Source organism: Calonectris borealis, chromosome 12, assembly GCF_964195595.1.
Source record: "Calonectris borealis chromosome 12, bCalBor7.hap1.2, whole genome shotgun sequence".
NCBI lineage: Eukaryota > Metazoa > Chordata > Aves > Procellariiformes > Procellariidae > Calonectris > Calonectris borealis.
Window position 1 is genome coordinate 6,644,190 of NC_134323.1, and position 21,468 is coordinate 6,665,657.

Genomic DNA, 21,468 nt, shown 5'->3' on the forward strand with positions numbered 1-21,468 from the left:
TAATTGTATCCAGATTACAGTGATTGGTCTAAGTAAGAGAGCTGCTTCTGCACTGGAATACAAAATGTTAGGATTATCCCCTCTTATGTGAAAGCATGTTTTGAATGTCTGTTCCAGACATATTTCTACACATATTTCCAGACATATTTCTACAATAATTCTACATTATCTCTACATAATTGTAGAAATTACAAATTAAAAATTTAATAGGAAAAGTTGAGAGAATTGGTACAGAAGGTATCTAGGAGATGACTAGAATATTCACCTGGGATCTGCAAGTGGGGAGAATGCTGCCACACCCACGTGTCTGATTAGCCCAGATTGGATGCCTACTTTTTTATTAAAACCTTAAACTTTTCCCTTTTCTTCTTGTGCAGGTATAAGGGCAGAACTGGTTGGATATAAGACTCGGGGGATAAGGAGCAGGTGGCGCTCAATTCCACTTTTTGAAGAGTTTTAGAGAATCCTAATTTTTAAAGAGTATCCTAATTGTAAGTATCTTCAAGAGTGCTTTCTTTCTTGTAATTTTAATAGCTCAAGTAGCCTTATCTTTCTACGTAACATCATTACTATGCACCTATAAGACAAGAGGTATTGCTTTTTCTTAGGGGTGAACACTCTGAATCTAATCCAGATTGCTTAACAGAACACTTTCATTAGTGTAAATGGTACTAGTCATACTTAAAGTCAACTTCGTACATGTTTTCATTATTGTAGCTCTCAAAATGCTTCATGTTTATTCAGGATCGGTTCTTTCCTAATGATTTTGGAAGTAGCATGGTTCCCAAAAACATGTTTTAACATTTCCCTTCTGAGTAACTATGAAATACTGAAATATTTTCCGTTGAGTTGATTTAGATTTTGTATCTCATAGGTCCTGATCCCTCAACTGAAACATTTAATAGACAAATGTCTGGGAGTGGTGGTTTTTTAAACAAAGTATTAATGAAATCTATATAGTCTAGAATGAAGTGTACTATTGCCAGATTCAGTAGGAATCCCAGTCTGACCTGGGGCACTTTAAAAAAAATTGCAACGTAAAGTACTCTGAGAGCAAGGCCAAGCTTGAAGTGGACTAACGTATGCCCACCCTACTAAAGTAAAATTTTTTCATAACTGATTTTATTCCCCTTGATGCAAAGAAAAATGCAACATACTCTCAGTTGCCATCTGATAGTGAACCATCTTCTGGAACACGCAGCCAGTTTGATTGTGGGACACTTAGTCCAGGTGGAATTTCTCCAACTTGCTGGAGTTAAATTGTTGCCAGGATTGTGTCCTGTATATAAATAGAGGAAAGAGATAGTCCTGCTGGAGACTTGATTCTCAAAAAGGTTTTTTAAACAAATGGCATTTCTGAGAAATTGAGCAAAATGTTTCAAGATAAAAGAATGTTAAATATAGCTAGAAATAAGAGAGCCATATGTTCAAAGCGTAACAGCTTTGAAACCATGCACTTAACCCTGGGACTCAACAAGATTTCACATTTTAAATAAAAATTTTAACTTCCTGAAAGGATAAAGTTCATTCATCTTGAGGGTACCCTAGGAAGAAAAGAAGGAAAATATAATCCATGGAGAAGCCTTTCACTAAGATAAGCATCTCTAACATTAGGAAAAAAAAGATTATAACATGTAAAAATAAGATGGATCATATGCCTTCCTAAAGAACTCTGTTGTTACATTTGTACATCAAAGTAGGAGTAAGGTTATTTTCTGAATGGATTTTTTGGCTAACAAGTACATTATCTTCCAAAAATGTTGCCAGAAACATAAAATCTTAGTTCAATGGGAAAGAAATGCACCATTTTAGCACTCCTATTTGAAACATTATACAGAGCACAGGCTGCTCTAAGTTCAATGCAAACGTTACGTGAATATACCCATTAGAAATTTGGTCCACTAGAAGGAGTTTATTTGGTTGCTTCTAAATGATACTGATAGATGTCAGCATTTGTGCGTTATACAGCATACATGTGTTTGTGCAACAGTCATCTATGTTCAATTAAATTGATTTTATTTCTTACATAAACTGAGCTTTCATCCTGGAATAAGTTTTCCTGTAACGCAAGGGCAGATCAGGAAATGTGTAAAATGGAACAGTGCCCAAAAGACTAAGTTATACATCTATTCTTGGAAAAACATGAGGACATATTGTCTTAAAAAGAAAGGCATAAATTACAGAAGAACGCAAGTTCATTTGAACTTGCATATTGAGCCACACCATCTATACAAATCCTCATTACGTTACTAACTGTAACATGTAGGTTCTTTTTTAAAGGTAGCTACCTAAATATACATAGACAAACACAATTAAATTTCACTTAGTTATCTGAGCATATGGGCATATTTATTTTACTATGAAGTCAGCTTTGGCTTTTTGTAATATCATATTTTTATATTAATTTATAGGCATATTGCCCCACAAGGAAAAAATTGGAAGGTGAAATAAAGTGAAATGGATTTTATTTTATTTTGAATACATTGAAATGAAGCTTTTGAAAGTATAAAATACTACAAAAGCTGATAATTTTCTAGATACAACTTACTCAAAATTATGTCAGATGAAAGTCATCCATGAAAAAATTCTAACTTATTGAATGGCTGTTGTCTTGAATATAAAGTAGACTGCCTTGACTGCATTAATGTGTATTACAGAATATATGAGGATCTGTTTGAATGGTAAACTTTACTGTTGCTCCTTTTGCACTTCTCCATCATTGCACTGTGTCAAGCTGACATTTAAATTTTTTCTATAGGTTAAAAATATAATGCAAAAATAGAAAGTGAAAGAATATGTAACACCATACTCAATTAAGTGACAAAATAACGGTTGATAAACTAATGACAATTCTGCAGAGCCATTAACATTGTATATCAGAAGAAAACCATCCAAACCAAATCCAGAGCTTCAAGAACCTGGTCACACTCTTTCTGCAGGAGCATTCCTCTCTGTGTGCAGACATAGCAGAGACAGTTTGCCAGAGACACCTAGAATGAGATAGTAAATAAATATACAGTGTCAGTAAATTTTCAAACTGTTAGTGCTTATTTAGACTCAGGAAGTGCTTCTTCACATGAACAAAACAGACAAAAGTTTTCAGATGCAGCTTTTACATTTGTAAACTGGATTATATATTGCTTCCAATAGCAATGGACTGGGCTCTGTGCAGAGCAAGTACCTTGTGGTGCTGTGTCTCAGGCCCTGTGTTCCTGTGAATCCTGTTGGGTCCATTTGGGTTCCAGCAGAGCCTGTTTCCATCACCTGACCTTGCAAACTTTCAAACCTTTCAGGTCCAGTGAGTGCTACTAGTGTAGAGTAGCCACAAAGTGATCAGCTTCCCTAGGGATTTTACTGGTTTTCATGGGGGCCTCAATAAATAGTGTCATAGGTCCCAGTGGGTTGGCAGAATATGGTGTTCCTTCTTCAGTGGAGCTTTCTTGCATTCAAGAGGCATCAGTTCTTGTCATTTTGGACTGTTCACATACATAAATGCTTTCCAGGTTGAAGTCTAACAGGTCTCATTGGCTGTGTCTAAACTTCAAAGCAGGTGCCCCCATGATGTACCTTGAAGTCCTGCCCTGTTGACCATCCAGGCTGTGACAGGACCACAGCGCTCTCTGCTCAAATGCCTAGGTCACCTTCTAGTGGGAACACCAGAAGTATGTGTAGCCAGATTCAGACCCTGAGAAATGCTTTTGGTTTCCAGCCCTTTACATGTAGCCAGGTAAAACCCGTTGAATTTACATTCCTTGTTTCAAAGAACTCAACAGCCAAACTGTTATCATGTTAACTGTGCCTGCATACAAGCTAGTCTGATGTCCTTTTGGAAATCAAGTTTCCCTTTTCCCTTTTGTACTGGACATTTCATAAACCCTAGTAAAACTGCAGTCATAGTGGAGAAACTGCACATGGCGCCATTGACGACAGTCTCTGAAAAACAAGGAAAATTTAAGGAATTAAGGGTACAACAATCTCCAATAAAACCTGCCGATATACTTAGCATCATAAATGCATTTTGGAAAAGTGTCATGTTCATTATACACACTAAAAGAAGTGAACACGCATTTGGTTGTCTTTTTAAGAGCAAAAGTAACATTTTAAAAATATACTAAGGCATTGCTTTCAAACTGTTGGAGAATCACTGTTTGAATAAATGCAATGCATTTACATGATGAATGCTTTCTCTAGAGGTTACCCTACCTTCTGATGATTGAGTCTAACCCTATTTAACTACTTTGACAAGATTCTTGCCTGAAGTAACATTTTTAATTAGCATTCTTGTTTGTTTACGTCTAGAGATTGAGGGGAAAAATAACTAAAAGCTTTGGAACAACTATTGAGTCTGCACTTGCTCTAAGCTGGAAGAAAATAATTTTTAGTATATGTTTAAAATTATATAACACGTTTCAGATGTTGGTTCAGATTACTGTTAAAATGGCATTCAAATCTGGGAGTGTTTCTTGCTGGTTTTATCCTTTTAAAAATTTCCACTGTGCTTTTTTTCATCTTTAATTAAATTTCAATTCATTTTATAATACTAATTAAAGTATTTACAGCAAGAAATTCTATCCATTTGTAAAACTGCAATAAATTGTATTATTTTCACAAACAAGCAAACTTTTTAGAAGTTTTACAAAATCTTTATCCTGTATTTGTAAGACCTTGAAGGGTAGATCATCAGCTGGTATAAGTCACTGTCATTCACTGGAGTCAGAAGAGCAATTTTGATTTACAACAGTTTAGAATTTGGCCAATAATCTAATTAATATAATCAAAACCATGTACAGACACCAGAATAAACAATACCAAACAGTAAGGCAAGTAACGTATCTTACAATGAAAATAAAATGAATGTCCCAGGCTTCTTAAATCACTGTTTCATTACATAGCTTTGCTTTCTATCAGCTTTGATCTCCTTCATTTCATTAGAGCAAACTTCTCATTAGAGGCATGAATTTCTTCCTATGAAATTGATCTCACATTCAGCACTGATATCTAGTGACTTTTTCCAGTTTCAGCTTTAGTCTTTTTATACAGCACTTTAAAAAAAAAAAAAAAAAACCCACACAAATTATTACATCATAAGTAGAAGAACATATGGCACGTCCAAAAGTGACTACACAATAAATATGTTTCTAATAAATACTTTGGTGCTGAGTAAATTACAGAAGAGAGAAGACAATAAACTACCATTCTGCTATTAATTCCTTTTCTTAGCATGGTAGCAGTTATTAAATTAGTTTAATCATAGCCAAGCAGTTGAGGTGCAGTAGCACTGCTTATTACACTAGCCATTATCATTATCATCTCACTGTTACCTTGGGCTTTCCTCATCTGTTTTGTATTCATCTTATCTCTCAGATGCATAGCTTGTAAGCTTTCTTACTTTATATAAAAAATGGGTGTATTTTACATGTCACAACTGGGCCTTGATATATGATTCTGGCCTTCAAGTTTTGTCAAAAATAAATACTGATTATAATAATTTCAGAGCAATGGACAAAACTCATTTAGCCTCAGGATAGAACATTGTGCAAAAATTTTTCCTTGTTTAGCTTGCATTGATTCACAGATGCATAGAGAAACAGAGGAGAGAAAACTTAGAAGAGCATGCCCACTACATACCAATTTTAGCAATTGTTGTACCCCAAGTTAATTCTACAATGTTAGTGCATTTTTTTTCATGAAGTTGTACCAGTTTATTTGAGGTATTCATGAGTTCTGAGTATTTGGACAAATGAGGACATTTTCAGTGGGCTTCTTTACCTATAATAAAAGTAATGGAAGGCCTGCAATTTGGCATCTGACGAACTCTGTATTTAGGAGGGGATTCTTATATCTGTAGGCTGGACAAGTGGGGCTTCTGCAAATACACTGTCCCGTTACAGCTTTCTAGTTAAAGATCAGCTGCAGGAAACAGTAAATTTAAAATAGTGATGACAATATTAAAACTTCCTGAGGAAGAAGGAGACTATTGAAGATAAGGAGGCAAATATCCTATTAGAAGAAATAGAATTAAATGCTCTATGGTAACTCTAAAGCATTGTGCAAGTATTCACAGTGGGCTATAGATGAGAATATGAAAAAGATGAGTGTTATAACATCAAGGGGTATGAATGACAAACAGATGCTAAACAGACAAATGAGCTATGGCTGAAGGAGGCCAGTGCCGTTGTATGCTGAGGGAAGAGAGAGGAGAGGAAGAGGTGGATAAAAAAAAAATATAGCCCCAGAGAAAACTGAAAACCATGCTGAGAAGTAGTCTGGAGAAGATCACAGGAAACAGCTTATGGAATTAAAAACATTTGGGAAATTACAGCACTTAGGAGGAATTAAATATAAGAAAGTAATGGTCATCTATGAAAATAGAAACTTCAAAAAGGAAGGGACTGCAGCACAGAACCTGGAGGAGAAGAGCTAGAAAATCAGTAGATACGATCGCAGCATGAATAAAGAGAGACATGCTAAGGACCCCATGCAACATATCAGTCTCTAGGAAGACCTTTTATGAACAGTTAACAAGACTTTGGCAACAGAGAGCAAGGAAATGTCTGAGAGAGAGAAATATCTGACTGAAGTGATGGTCTTACATCAGTCCCATCATGACTGGGAAGAATGTGTATCAGATATAAATAACATCTTAATTTATTTCAAGTGGATATAACTTGCTTTTCACTGATACTCCTTACTGTTAATTTGTTAAAGACGCTGAAATTATATAGATAAATATTAGCATAATTTACAAAGTAATGTAAAATTACACTGGAAGCAGAAGCACTAAAATAGTGCAAATGTATTTTTTATTTTCCTAATGAATTAACCATGTTGAAAGTATTATTTTCAGACTTTGATTATCCATGTAAGCAGTGGAAATATTTGTCAAGTATTCAGATTTAAGAAACGGACATAGATAAGAAAATGAGTTCATAATGAGAACAGATGCTACAGAGACAAAAGATATCTTCAAAAATCGTATATGGCTTAATCCTGTAGTCATCTTCTGTATGTATTTAGAGTCTAACTTTTAAAGGTATTTAACAGTTGTTCTGCTCAGCAGTGGAACATGTGGCTGATTTAGGAGCTGCATACTTAATGCTTACCTCCCTGCTTATGCCACTCAGGTATCTTTTTCTGTGTGCTTGCCAAGTAATTTCTGTACCTAAGATGACGTGAAGTTGCATGGGGCCCAAGTTTCATCTCATTGCCTTTGTGCAAATATTTCTGAGGTGCAGACTGTAGGAATTAAATACTGAAATCTCATTGAATTGGACAGGAATTAGGCACCTCGGTACCTTTGTAGATCTTGGCCTCGCCCAGAGTTTCATGAACAGGGCCTAGGTCGGTCACTGTTTAACACAGTGCCTTCTACCACCATTGATATGGTACCCAATTTTAAGTGCTTAGTTATCTGAATAGAACTTGCTTGTTAATTTGTTAAAAGACCTGTGAGACATAATCCCAAAGCTGGTTAGGCTAATGCAGAGTAGCCTCAACAGAAGACAATTTTTCCTTCCAAAATTATCCAGAAGGTGGGAAAAGTAGGTTAAAATGACTTCAGGAATGGGTTCCAGCTCCTCCATGTGCTAGGCAAAATAGGTGAAACCCATGGGGGAAAAGGAGGAGTGACCAGCTGTGCTTGGAGAATGCAAGTTTGTTCAAACCATGGGGGTGTAGGAGAAAGAATGCTTTAATTGTGGGTCCTGTGAATAACGATCCAAGTGTGCCCAAGAGCAGAACCTCAAATTTCTAGTGAAAATTTTTTGTTGAGCGTGTGTGTGTGTTTGATCTTCTACATGCCTCTGAGGTTGGTTGCCAAGAGCGAGCTTTTGAACTTTTGGTTTTGTACTTTCTTGCCTGAGATGACGTATAGGTCATACCATAACAGCTTGTTTTAAAGTTACAAAAATCATTAAATGCTTCTCTTTAATCATAGTCATGGTCATATTTTAGGTGGTATTGCAAAATGGTTTTATAAACTGAGCATCCGTGTGAAATACACGAATGAATTCAAGAAATGTAACAAACAAAACTGTAATGAGAAAATTAGGAGAAAAAATAGAAAATCACATGAGCTACTTGATTCTCATCAGCCTCCAATTTAGAAAGAGGAGAAGTAGCAAGTTTTTCAGGGAGACTGTTACAGTAATTGATTTGAAGCTGACCCCAGATGTACTGTTGCTACAGTAAGCACAGTTTGGAAACGTGTATTAAATGCAGTTGACAAGTGGAAATAGTAGGATCAGAATATGAAAGAGAGAAGAAACCAGAGTCAAAGGCTACTCTAAATTCCATATGGCAGCAACAAATGCAAGGCAATTTAAGCACAACACAGGTCTCAAGTGTAGAATGCCAAGTTAGAGCCAAAAAATGACATTTCTTCCTCATCCACTTCAGCAGAAGTTTAGTAACTGTGCAGCTGGAGAGACAAGAGGAAACAAAAGAGCAACATTTCTCAGAAAATGTAAAGGTAAGATACATGGGCGCTAATGAGCCAGCATTTGTATCCTACTCCTTTATTTTTCCCTGACCGTTTTCCAAATTAGAAGGGTACCCAGCTCTCTCCTAATTCCCCTTCAGGGTTCTGGTAGCAGGAGTATTCAAGGGAGAAGTATAACTGCTTTCTTTAGAAGTTCAGCCAACTTTACAGAACACGCTGTTCCACCTTATGTTTCTTCAGTATTTTTCTTAAACCATTACTACTTGCAACTTTACTTCTAGGTAATAACAGCTCATTACATTACTTTTGCCCTGATAATTCAGAAACCTGAAATGAAAATAACTTGGGCTCTAGGATTTCTGCTAGTTGTGTTGAGCTTGTGGCTCTTTTTTCATTCTTAAACATGTCCTCGAGTCAGCAGTACTTAACTAAAATACTTTACATGTTCCAGTTTTGGGAGACCTAAAAGTCATCTTGACCTAGAGCTCTAGAACTGTGAACACTCTTATCTCTAGCTAATCTGCAAAAACATCAGATATTTCTAGGCAGAGAATACGAGGCTACATGGGCCAGCAACATGACAAATGGTATAATATGTTAATTGCATCAGCATAATACAATACCATTTTGTTCCTGGATAGCCTTTTTCCTTCTGAGTGCCTCAAGATGTACTCCAAATTTTCATGCAACCTGCAGAATAACTCTGTATTGATAATATTGAAAGTACTGTTTTTACAAATTTTACAGAAAGGTTCACATGTTCTATACACTTAAGTTCTGTTAAGTAGAAAAGAGGTAAAGAAAGAGGATTTCTAAGCCTTTCAAATGAAGCTTGTTTTGATAACTGCATCTAGTTGTGATATTGTTCTGTATGGATTTAATATTATATAAATACTCCATGGTAATGGATTCTGTGTATATAATACAGTAGTGCTTCTAAAACTAGTTGTCATTGTGATCCATTAAAGTATAGCTAATGCAATACCTATCCCATAAAGTCTGGGATTCATGAGACTACAAAATAATTATTAAGATAATAATGTGAAAAACGGGCAAACACACATTATATAATATTAGCTTTAATAAATTTTGTTCCATAAAATTAGTTTTTGAAGTGGAAATTTACTAGGTTGCTCATATAAGTATCTGTGCTGCAAAAGTATATTCTCTCAAATTAAAAAATGTCTTTCTTACAGAATTGGCTACAAGTGCCTTTTCTTATCTCTTATGGTTTCCAATACTATGTAAATTCATAGCTCAGAGGAATGGTGTAATCTCACATAATGAGTTGCATGATATATTGAGCCAGTTTTAATGTATCTTAGTTTGAGAGAGGATTTTATTACTTTTCCCAAATATTATTTTGTTTCTTCAACATTATCATAAAACCTCATTCAGATAACATTAAATATCTTTAAAGCTTCCACAAGCACCAGAACTGAGGGGATATGGATACAATGCAATCCTTAACTCACCCCTATTGTGCGGGAACAGACCGGGAGCTTCAAAGCTGCTGGGGGTCTTACATATCTCATATGTGCTGCAACAATGAAACAAATTATGAACAGGGCTTAAGGCTCAACTCTGAATTCTTGCCTTTGTGAGTTTGTGTCTCATGCATGGAGAGCATTGATTTTGCAAGGTACTCAGAGATGTGGCCTGTCTGTCTGTGAATAGGACCAGATGGATTATTTTCTGAAGTTTGACGTTAAGACAGGGATATCTCCTTTTTTGGTCTGGCACTTTTATTAAACCTGCACAAGGAGGTTGAGTAATATTAGGGATTTTATATATGAATAAATGCATTTCAATAATAATGCATTTATACTGATAAAAACATAATTGTTAATCTCACACAATGCAATGCTGTTCTGTTCTGCTTTAAAATACGCTAGTATAGAAAATGCAGTTATGGTGATGTGCAGAATCTAAACCCACCCCAGATTTAGGCTGTGCTGAAGAAATGATCATAAGGTCAAAGATGCATATTCAAAGTTATTTCACAGCGAAAGTCTGAAGTGGTAGCCAGTTTTGCAAAATGTTTCAAAAGTACTGAATTGGCTGGCAAAAGAAATTATATCATATGACAAAAGATGCGTGAGTTTTCACAGCCCCAGCACTGCAGCCCCACTAATAATGCAGAGCCAGGTTACATTAGCTGCCACTGAGTTGAATCTGCTTTTGGATAACCTCCATGGGTTTACTCCAAGAGAAAAATGCTATTCAGTGTAACAAGCTAAGCCTTTAGCTGTTCAGAAAATAAGTGCTGTACTAAGTTTAATTACTTTAGCCACCTACGGATGATCTGAAAAAATCTGTTAACAAACCAAGTATTCTTAGCTAGGCTGTTGCCTTCGCTCTATGATCTTTCACTGTATAGCCACATGGAAGTGCTGTGATCAGAGTTTAGATCCTTCATTCTTTAGGCAGGTAATGAAACATAGAAGCAATTTCTCTTTACCCTCCCACCTTAAATTTTGATTTGGTGACATTATCAGATTTCTAAAGATGAGCTGAATCTGTCTCTGCCAATCCAGAGAAGTGAACAGAGAGAGAAGTTGTCATTGCAAATAAAAGAGGTCAATAATTAGGGATCAAATCCTGCTTTGACTGAAGTGGCAGAAATGGCATGACTTTCAACAAAACGAATAGTTGCAAATCACTGACAGTAAAGCCTAATAAAATGTCCTTTCCATTCATAAGGCTGTTCACAGTTCATATTTGTATTCTGTAAAGCAAATTTGAAAAATCCTTAGAATATAAATATACTTTATAGGAATGGTACACTTTTTGGACTACTGTGAAGGAAAACATGGTATATGTTCATGGTATATGTAAAAGAACAACTGTTGGCATTCGATTAGGTATATATGTCATACAGGAACATCTTAGCATAAGCATCAACAGCTGGATGTTGTTCTTGTAAAAGTCAGTTGAAGCCTTATCCCTGATTCACAGTTCTGAGACTTTGAAATGCGAGTTTCTTAGAGGGTAAAAAATCAGTGTGGATACCTTAATTCCTCCTTTTTCTGAAGTGGAAAGGTTGAGCATCCTGAGTTTTGTTATGAAGTTGATCCTTGAAATGTAGTAAGTGTGAATCTTAAAGATACCGTAACAGTTCTCCTCAGAAGCGGGTGCAGGACCCCTGCTTGTAACTGGCTGGGCTGGGCTATGCTGTGCTGCCTTCTTGGCCCATTCTTTCGGTGTGTTTTATGGCACATATGTAGAACCCACTTAGAACCTTTCAGAATGCAAGGTTTGTACAGTGGGATGTTATTAACTGAATAATTGAGTTATTTTCAATTTTTAGTATAACCACTGCATTTCAGAAAAGCAGAGGGAAACTCTTTTAGACTTGTTATAATTACAGCTATATGGCAACGTTTTCTCAAATTCTTGATAGGGCTCTGCTTTTTTTTTTTTCTTACAAGTGAAACAAAATCACTGGCCTGTTCACAGAAAAAAAAAATCTTTGGTCTCAAGGCTTTTGTACTCAATAGGGAGGTTGGACTGTGCTCCAACAAACAGAATTATTCAGCAAGTCATTGCCTTCAAGAAGTAATGTGTAACACCTTGTTTTGTTCCTTCGTTCAAAAGGCACTGTCACTGTTGTACACCAGTGTTTTTAAAAAAAAGACTATAATTCATATGCAAACTAAGGGGGGATTCATGATTTCATAATAAAATGTTGAAACGCTTTGATCATGAGCTGGAAGGAGGTGTGAAACAGTGCTTCAGAAACAGACAGATATTTGTGTAATCAGCCTTTATGTATTGCCAGTTCAGAATAATAACATATAAAAAGCCCCAACTTACCTCATCTGCCTGGTACAGCCAAGGCATAAATAAAAGAGAACAATGGAATTACTATTACTCACTCACTGAGCCCCAGCTACATCACTGTATTCTTTATAATTGTTGGCAAGAAGATTAATGTTTTGTTAAATATCAGAGTAAGGTCACAAGGGGGCTTGCAGGGCTGTCTAAACATCTAGGCTTTAAACTCCTTCCTTCCTTCCTTTCTTTTTTTTCCTTTTTTGATTTTTGTAATTTTAATTTCACAGAAATTAACTTGTAGCATTTCCTTTAATTTTGGTGACTTTTACATTTTTGCATTTGAAAGTCAGCTTCCATTTTTGACAATGCAAAAAATAAACAAGGCAACAATTGTTGTGTGGCTGATAAAGCTTAATCACCATATTGACAGGAAGATGGTAGGGGTTTTGTGTGTTAGAAATAGACCCGAGTTCCATTTTGTCTGTCATATCTCTGTTCCTTCATGTCTGTTAGTTTTATATTCAAATTAGGAATTTTTTCTCATCATATTAATGTCGGTTATCCTGAGTAATGATATATTCAGTTTAAAAACAGTTTTTGTAAATGCGTATTAGCTTATAGCTCGTGAACACCAGGACAATAACAGTTCAGGATAAAACTTGATGGTTTTGCAGAATGAGGAGATTTATACCTTATGTACCTTCAGAGCGTATGTTCCTCCAGACTGAGTTTACTAGCTCCAATTTCAGATCTTTTGCAGAAAACAAATACTGACATTTCTTCTTTGTACAGACAAAACCTTACAGTTAGCAGTCTTCCCCATCATTCTTGGCCTAAGCGGGCTATAGAAATAGTCAAAGAAATATTCCATCATAAATTAACTGGGTTTTTTGGGTTTTTTTTGGGGGTGGAATCTAAAACATCTGATACATATGATAGAACAGCTTCACTTAGGAATAACTGCTAATGTAGGACATTTCTGGTAAATAGAAACACAGTTGTTTCTGGTGAAGGAGCAAAGAAATTATATAGTCATCTTAATCTCTTGTTTAGACTATTGCCAGTCATTTGCAAAATGCAAATATCTTCCTCATTTGGCTAAGATTATCCTCCAAATTATACAGGAGCAGTCTGGCCAGCAGCAACCAGTCTCTTATACAAAAATGGTAAATGTGTTTCACAGGTCTCTATATGTTCTAACTTTTTAGAGGTGACTAGTCCCAGATCTGTCTAGTGTATCTTTACTTTGTAGCAGGATTCTCTGAAACAGGTGCTTTTAGCCCTGGAAGTGCTCAGCGCCTGGGCCAACGTGACGACCGCCACCCGCGTGCCACGGGAACATGATGTGCCCCCTCCTTTCCCTCATAGTGCTCAATCACCTCCCTGAGCAATCGCTTCTGTGAAGGCTGAGTGGGGCATTAACGGGACCAATAAAGCAGGGAAAGGTTTGTATTAAAGAATCCTTATTTCTTGGTGTCATTTGCAGGCTAAAACACCCTTAAGTCAAGAATTGAGAGGACTCCTTAAAAAAATGGTGTCATTAGGAATCCATTCGTGTCTTTTAGTGGAATAGGTCTTTTCTTGAAGAGGGGTGATTTGATGTGGTATTAGTGACTTTTATGAATGTTATCTTCAGTTATCTAATATTAAACAAAACTAAGGACTTCAAAGAGCAATATATGGACAGCAGTGCTGAAAGTCATACATTTAAATTCTACCACTTTGCATAGAAATAGCAGTGCTGCAGAAGAGCAACAGCTTTATAAGCAGTCCGCAATACCTGGACAGCTCTGAGTGGTTTCAGAAAAAAAGGTTTAGCGATCTGAGTTAAAGGAGATAAGAGATTCAAGAACCCCAGTTTAACCTATGACTCTTGGGAAAAGTATTTTATTCTGTCTTACTCAGTTTGCCTGTTAGAAATGAAAAATAATGAAAAATCTGTTCCTATTTTCCTAGAGGTCTGTTGTGAAAATACTGTGTCAGTAATTACATACCAACAGGCATTACAGTGTTGTTATAAGAATCCTATTCTCTACATTCTTGGATGTGGAACTGTGAAAACTAGCTATAGAAAACACAATTTGAGACCTGGATTGACTAATCCTGAAAATATCCCTCAGTTTCATCATTTCTTGTTATCACCATTAAGTGTACCAAGTGGTATTACCACACCACAATCATTGAATAAGTACTGGAGTTTTTCTCTTATTTACAATCCACTGGAATCCTAAGGAGCAGGAAAGGAGTCTGGAAGGAATGGGAGTGAATGGGATTTGTTAAAATACAATTTAAAAAAAAGTAAGACCACTTGCAGTTCATTTAGTTTCTAAGAATTCTTTATGAATCATCACAATATTGTGAACTAATTACTCCATAATTTCAGTTTGTACGTCTCCCCTGGAGACATGAATGCGACTCCCATTTATATCAGCCAAGGATCTGGTGCAGTTTTCTCTTCTTAGCAACAAGTGTAGCGAAAGATATGGACTGGAGGACTTGGCAGTCTTGCACCTATTTTTGCAACAGAAAAAAATTACTAAATACCAATCAATAGATGTTAAACATAAATCTGTCCCCTCTGATGTTGCAGCTTCAGCAGGCTTGCAAAGAGCCAGAACGTCCAATCAGGAGATGTTTTGAGTTTTAACACCGAGCTTGGTTGGTTACTTCGTTCTCTTCACAGATTTGCACACTCTGATGTTGCAATTATATATTACCCCATCTGTTCTCGATATGGTTTATCTAGAGAGTGGAGCTGAAGCCCAAGCCTCTGCAGGGAAAATAAATGAAGTAGGAAAACAGCAGGGGAAATAAATGAAGTAGGAAAACAGTTTTAGGGAGCAGGTCCAGTTTTTTAGTTCCTTCTTAGCACTGGAAATGAAAACTTTGCCAAGATTTTCAGTCTACTTTCAGAATGTTCTACTCAGTAACATAAATCTTCTCCAATATGGGGTTTCTTACAGCTTCCTCTCTCAGAGATACCAGTGGGTTTACTTATCAACTTTTGTCAGTCCAGGCCACATAAGTCTTAAAACTGCCCATTATTACTTGCATATGCTTGATCATGAAGCTCATCTATCAAAAGCCCTTTACCTTTCCTCACATTTTCTTCCTTGTGCATGCTTCTTTGGTGATGTTTCTGTATGAATCATGTCTCTGGAATTGTTAAGGAGATGTAAATGAAGAGACAGAACCTAGGTTTTGCCAAAAATCAGAATGGTTTTGGACTAAGCCAAACCTGTGGACAATCAGCTGAGACCTACAAACCGGAGTTATTGCAGTTCTTTTAATCCTGGCTCTCTTCCAGCTAACTCCTTAACCCAACCCCTAGAAAACATGCTTCTTAACCACCCTCAATGGCTCTTTTCCATTGTGTGGATAATTTCTGTTCCAGTTCCTCTGGGGTGGCAGGAGGCAAGCCAAGCTGCCATTGTAACGTCCTGCCCTAAGGGTCCCTGAAGAGCAGCTTCAGTCCCTCATACAGCATATCAGAATCAAATATTAAGAAACCTTGAAGACAAAGTTTTAGCTTGAGTTTTGTTTGATATGGTCAAGATCACAAAGGAAATTGGTGGCAAAGTCAAAGATGGGAGTTATTTTTCCAGACTCCTGCTTCTCAGCTCTAAACATGATGCACACCAACAAAAATCATCTTCATTGTACATGTTAAAATTAAAGGAAGGATTATTGTTTTTTAGTTGTGAGCATTTTTCCATTGGCTGGAAATAAGAGAGTTGGTTAAAACTATTGATACATGGTCAATGAATGAAAATATTAATCAGTGAAATTAAAAAAACTAGTAGAACATCTTTAATACAGACAATCCTTTATAATTTATAGACACAGTAGGCACAGCAGTTGTAATAAATGTAAATATGTATAAGAATGTATGGTGTGAATAGGAGAAAAATAAGGTGGAAGAAACAACCCCAGAAGTTATTTATTAAAGACATACGATACCTTAAAGTTTAAAAAGTCAAAAGACTGTTTAGGTTAAGGACCTATAAAAGATAGTAACATGTGCAAAAAAACAAGAATGTGAAATTAATTAGTCTTGCTTTAAAGGAGAATTTTCCAAAGACTGGCATTCTCGTGATTTATGTTAGGCAGCTATGGGAAAGCATAGTTCTACTTATTTGTTGATCCATTCAGCTGAACTTACTGTACTTATTTATTGTTAATTCAGATAGATGTGATGTCATCTCTCATTGCTCTCATCCAGCCTCTCTCTGCTGCAGTTCAGTTAAATCCCTGCAAAAGAGCAGTCAGGAGACAGAAGAGTGCCATAATTGAAAATAGGTGCATTTTCCAGTTGAACATTCCTGAGATTTGGAACTGAAAACAAAAGTGAATATACAGCTTTGCTCCTGGGAGGACAAGAATGGGAATTATTTTCTCTTATAATCTTATGTCTGTTCTACACAGTTCAAGTCAGTGATCATATTTTAATAAGTACCATCTCTCCATTATTTCTGTTACTTTGAAGTACAAAAATGTTACTATGTCAACCTTTTTTCTCAAGTGACTTGTGAACATATAAGTCATTAAATACCTAGAAGAGGGAGAGAAACTATAAATATCAAAGGTAAGAATGAGTAAACTCAGAAATACAGTGTGCCAGTGATAAACATCAGAATGGAATCTACCGGTGATATCATGGCCCTGTAAAAAACATTTTTTTAATCAGAAGACAACACTGGCTTCTGAGATTATATTTTGCCCATCACTTTGTGATAACTGCTTTTGTTTATTAGTAAATATCAAAGAAAACAAGAAAGACATTGGCAAAGCTGGAGTGAGTTCAGTGGAGGGCCACCACGAGTGTCTGGCCAGCCTGGAGAAGATAAGGCTTTGGGGGGACCTCACAGCAGCCCCCAGTGCCTGCAAGGGGGTTGGCAAGGACATGGAGCTAGGCTCTTCACAGAAATGCATGGTGGGAGGGGCGCAGAGGGGTCAGGCACAAGTAGAAACAGAGAGGTTCAGACTGGAGATGAGGAGAAACCTTCCTCCCCCCAAGGCCAGCCAAGCAGGGGCACAGGTTACCCAGAGAGGTTGTGTAGTCTTCATCCTTAGAGATTTTCAAGATCGAACTGGATAAAGCCCTGACTGGTCTTCACAGACCGTGGCCGAGTCTGCTTTGAGCAGGAGGTAGGACTAGAAACCTCCTGAGGCCCCTTTCAATCCAAATTATCCCATGATCCTAAAAAGGGAATAAAATTATATCCACCTTACTCATCAGAAAAGAAGATTAAGGTTTTAATATTCTGGATCACAATTCTAGAGTTAAAAGTAAGCTGTTTTCTCCATCTGAAAGTATCTTAAGATACAATCATTCAAACAGTTTTCATTATATTGTAAAACAGTCAGGGAATCAGCTCCCTCTTCTGAAATGCCATGTCAGGACATGAATTACAGGTAGGGTATTTTGATTAGAGACAATATTCATAAAAATTGTATAATTGAAAAAACATTGAAGCTTATGTGCCTGATAATAGTGATGGTTCTTAGTTTATTGATAAATCTAAATATAAAACGTTGCAAAAACCTATTAGTAAGCTCCCTAGGAGTGCTTTCTTATTATATTTTTGTGTGATTTTTTTGATTTACATATAGCTCATTTGCCTTCAGAGACACACGTGTATCTCTCGGATTCACTTCCAGGGCCAGATTTGGCTAAAAGCGTGGTCAACACGTTGCATCGTTGTTCTTGATCAAGTACATGGCATGCAAAGATACAGATTTCAAAAGCAGCTATACTACTTAAGACTCTGTGTATCAAAACTAACCTATAAGTAAAAATCTTATGAGATTTCAGTCTACATCCTGAAAGACATTAGGTGACTACTTCACAGTAAATCATTAGAATTTGGGCACATAAATACCTTTGAAGATCTGCAGTACTTACTCGAGGATATAACTGGTCTTAGCACATTGGAAAACACCACTGGCCAAATCTGTAGTGATACAAATCAGACATTTAGGTGAGAAGTATATTCTCTTAATTATAAACAAATTTACAATAAAATCTTTGATTTCTTGTTAAACTTTAGATGGAAAGAGAAATTCTGAAATGGAAAAGAAGTACTTAGATCTCTTCCACAAAGATGAATGTGGCCTGGATAGTGTTAAGTCACAGCTGCTCTTAGAATCTGATGCTGTTAGTAGATTAGTAGGAATAAACTTTAATTTTGCAAAACAGGCAAGACAGCTTTTATATCTCTGAGGAGCATTCAGAGGGACACTGTGGCAGGCCCTGAAATATTATAGACCTCCAACGGTCATCACATTACTTGTTTCATAAGGTCAAATTTTACAACCCAGTTACTACCGTAGATAATTTCTTCAGAGATATTTTATCTATTTCATCTTTCCTGTACATGAATATGAGAACTACTTTTGCAGAATTACAGTTTGGAAAGATAGACCATATGAAATTTAATTTCTTAATGCCACAAAAATATGCAATTACATGTAGGCAGAAATCAATGATAACTGCAAATATTAAAAAAAAAAACCAACATAGTAAAAATAAATAAAAACCAAGCTAACTTTGAGAGAGAAAGATAATTATGACTAAGGATAAAAGAAAAAGAAACAGAAACCCCTGGATATTAACTACTCAAGGAGAAAGAGTCTCTTAGCATTCTGAACATTAAAATTTTTTCCTGTCACTCCATATACTCAAAATCCAAAATAACAAGGAGTGTCAAAACTCTATTGCAATAAGAAATGCAGGAATGAACGTAAATCGGTGACGTGGGACATAACCTCTTGAGTCTTACCATGCCCCAAATTCACCTACTGTAATGGATACATTCTTCTGTATCTAGGGGGAGGGGCGGGGAAAGACTTCCATCCTTTTTTCCTTACAATTAGCAATAAGGAGTTCAGGAGATGCCTGAGGAGATGCCTTTCCACAAGTGATGAAAGACTTCAGGCTCTGTGACTCGCCATGGTAGAAAAGTATGACAAAGTCAAAAGGAAAAGAATCAAGTAGGTTGCATTGAGTCAAGGTGGTCTGAGACCTTCACTCATGTAAACCTAGTTGAAAATGTGTAAGAGAAGTAACAGGTGGAAGAAATTAGAGTGAGTATAGGAAACCTGGTGGGGTTAGAAAGGGTGGATCTGAAGGTATGTCTCCAAATTTTCACAATAATTTCTCATCTGAATTATTCCGACTATCAGAATTGCCAGATCTTTACATACTTCCATCATTCCTTGACCACCACAGTTTGGAATCGTGCAATCCTGGGTTTGTATGAAAACCTCTGCTACTTCACATCTAACCCGCATTCCTGCTCAGAGGGCTCCAGCCCTTGTGGTAGGAAGCTCACTGAACAGCAAGGGATGGGGTGTATGTTACTGGGTGCGCACACTGGAGGGTGCTAGTATTTAGAAAAGAGTATACTAATTGCGAGGGGGTCTTCCCATACGGAGAAATCGAAATGGAAGATCTGAGGTTTTGTCACCTAGTTGCTGTAGGAGAACAAGCTGTGACTGTGTGTCAGTACTCGACTTTGCTTATCATCCAAGCTAGACAAACATTAAGTAATTTTTTATGCTTATTCAAAAATTTGGAGTCAGGTTATGATTTCCATTGCTTATATTGCACATGCTTAATGTACCTATATGCAAGTCTGTATCTTACATCATTTTCTTATTAGTGTATTTGTCCTTGTTTATATGTGTATTTATTTGTGTTTTCCTCAGGCTATTTTGAATGTCATTGGGGAGTTAAAGAAGATGTATGGCATGTTCTAAAGAAATGTAATAAAAGATAATATAGCAGATTTCTTCCATGCCTGAGTATACTAATTCTTGCTTACATAAGAAAATACACAAAACAAATTGTAAACAAGGAATCATTTGGAATCAGATTATGCATGAATAATGATATGCAGTCTCATCTCAGATATAAACAAAAAAAAAATCTAGTTTAACTGCTAATGGTTTTAGGAAACATTTTTCTTTTTCAAAGGAAATTACTCGATGTAATAAAAAAATGGTTTTTAAAATAAATGGATTCATTTACCTTTTGTTTTAAGATAAATAAATAATCATAAATACTGTACTTAGCCCTAAAAGAGGTATAACTCTCTCACACACACTTGTCTTGGTGATGGAGTTTGACCTTGGCTTTATGACACTCATGTCCGTTTTCTTTAAAAACTCTTTCTGGTTTTTATGGCTGCTTCTTCACCTGCAGCTCTGCAGCTCTGTTGGTCACTCTGCATCTGATTCAAAGCTTATCAATGAGGAAATTCTTACTAGTTTCACTGGGATCTTGTATCAGGCTCTGTAGGTTTGATCCTTTTGCCCGTAAAGTTTATTGCAAAACTTCTACGGACCAGCGTCTCTTCTGACCAGGACTTTTGTATATCATTATGTGCATACAGTCATAGTTTGTTTGTTCATTGACTTTTCCAAGTCTGTTGCACCAAAAATTTTTTCCACATAATGATATTTTTTAAAAAGATGCCATTTCAAAAAAGTTGGGGAGTTGTTTGCTTTTTGTGTGCACTAGTAACATATAATTTCTTCCTTGACTATATGTTTTTAACTTTAATACCAGAGGATTAAAAAAAAAAGCACTGTATTTAGTTACAGATTCAGTTTAAGTGTGTGAGTATAGAAAGAGAAATTTTTTTTTTGCTCGCATGAATAAAGCTCCTTAAGTGTTTGCAGGATTGAGGTTTTAATTTGTAACCCTGATCTGGCTGCACGTACAATTCTAATAAAGTTTAATGAACATTATTAAAAGTTTATATGCAGGCAAATAGGGTTGCACATTTGGAGTAGTCATTACTACCCTCCAAAAGAGTAGCTTGAGGTAGCTCCAATTTTCCATTCACAGAAATAGGGGCATCAGGACAGTAAGAGAGAGAATAGGATCCCCTCATCTTCCAAACAAAAACTGACAGTATATTGGGTTTTTTAATAAGAACCAGAAGTGATTCTTTTGCAAAGTAAAATAAGAAAGAACGTTTCCATACAATATTACTTCAAGTTTATACCTGAAGTATAATACATGTGCTGTAATAATATTCAAATTCAGTAGTTTTAGAGTGCAGATAGAGAGATCTGGCCAGTCGTCCCTGAAGAAACAGCTCGTTAGCACTAGTGTACAGTAAGAGGGAACACAAACAAAATGCAGTTTCCCTGTTTTGCACTAAACCACGTCATGTAGCTGTTTCTCAGTCACTGACTCATTTTGCTGCTCCAGTTGAGAAAATATTACAAATACTAGTAAA

The 21,468-nt window shown here is 36.3% G+C and overlaps 1 long non-coding RNA gene across 1 annotated transcript in view; it reads left to right on the top strand.

Moving 5' to 3' along the window:
- LOC142087012 (uncharacterized) overlaps positions 1–21,468 on the top strand; it is a 286,979-nt gene that overhangs the window by 178,803 nt on the left and 86,708 nt on the right. Inside the window, exon 5 of the long non-coding RNA XR_012675292.1 lies at positions 378–491. This is a non-coding gene — a long non-coding RNA (uncharacterized LOC142087012). The remainder of the gene's footprint in view (positions 1–377; positions 492–21,468) is intronic.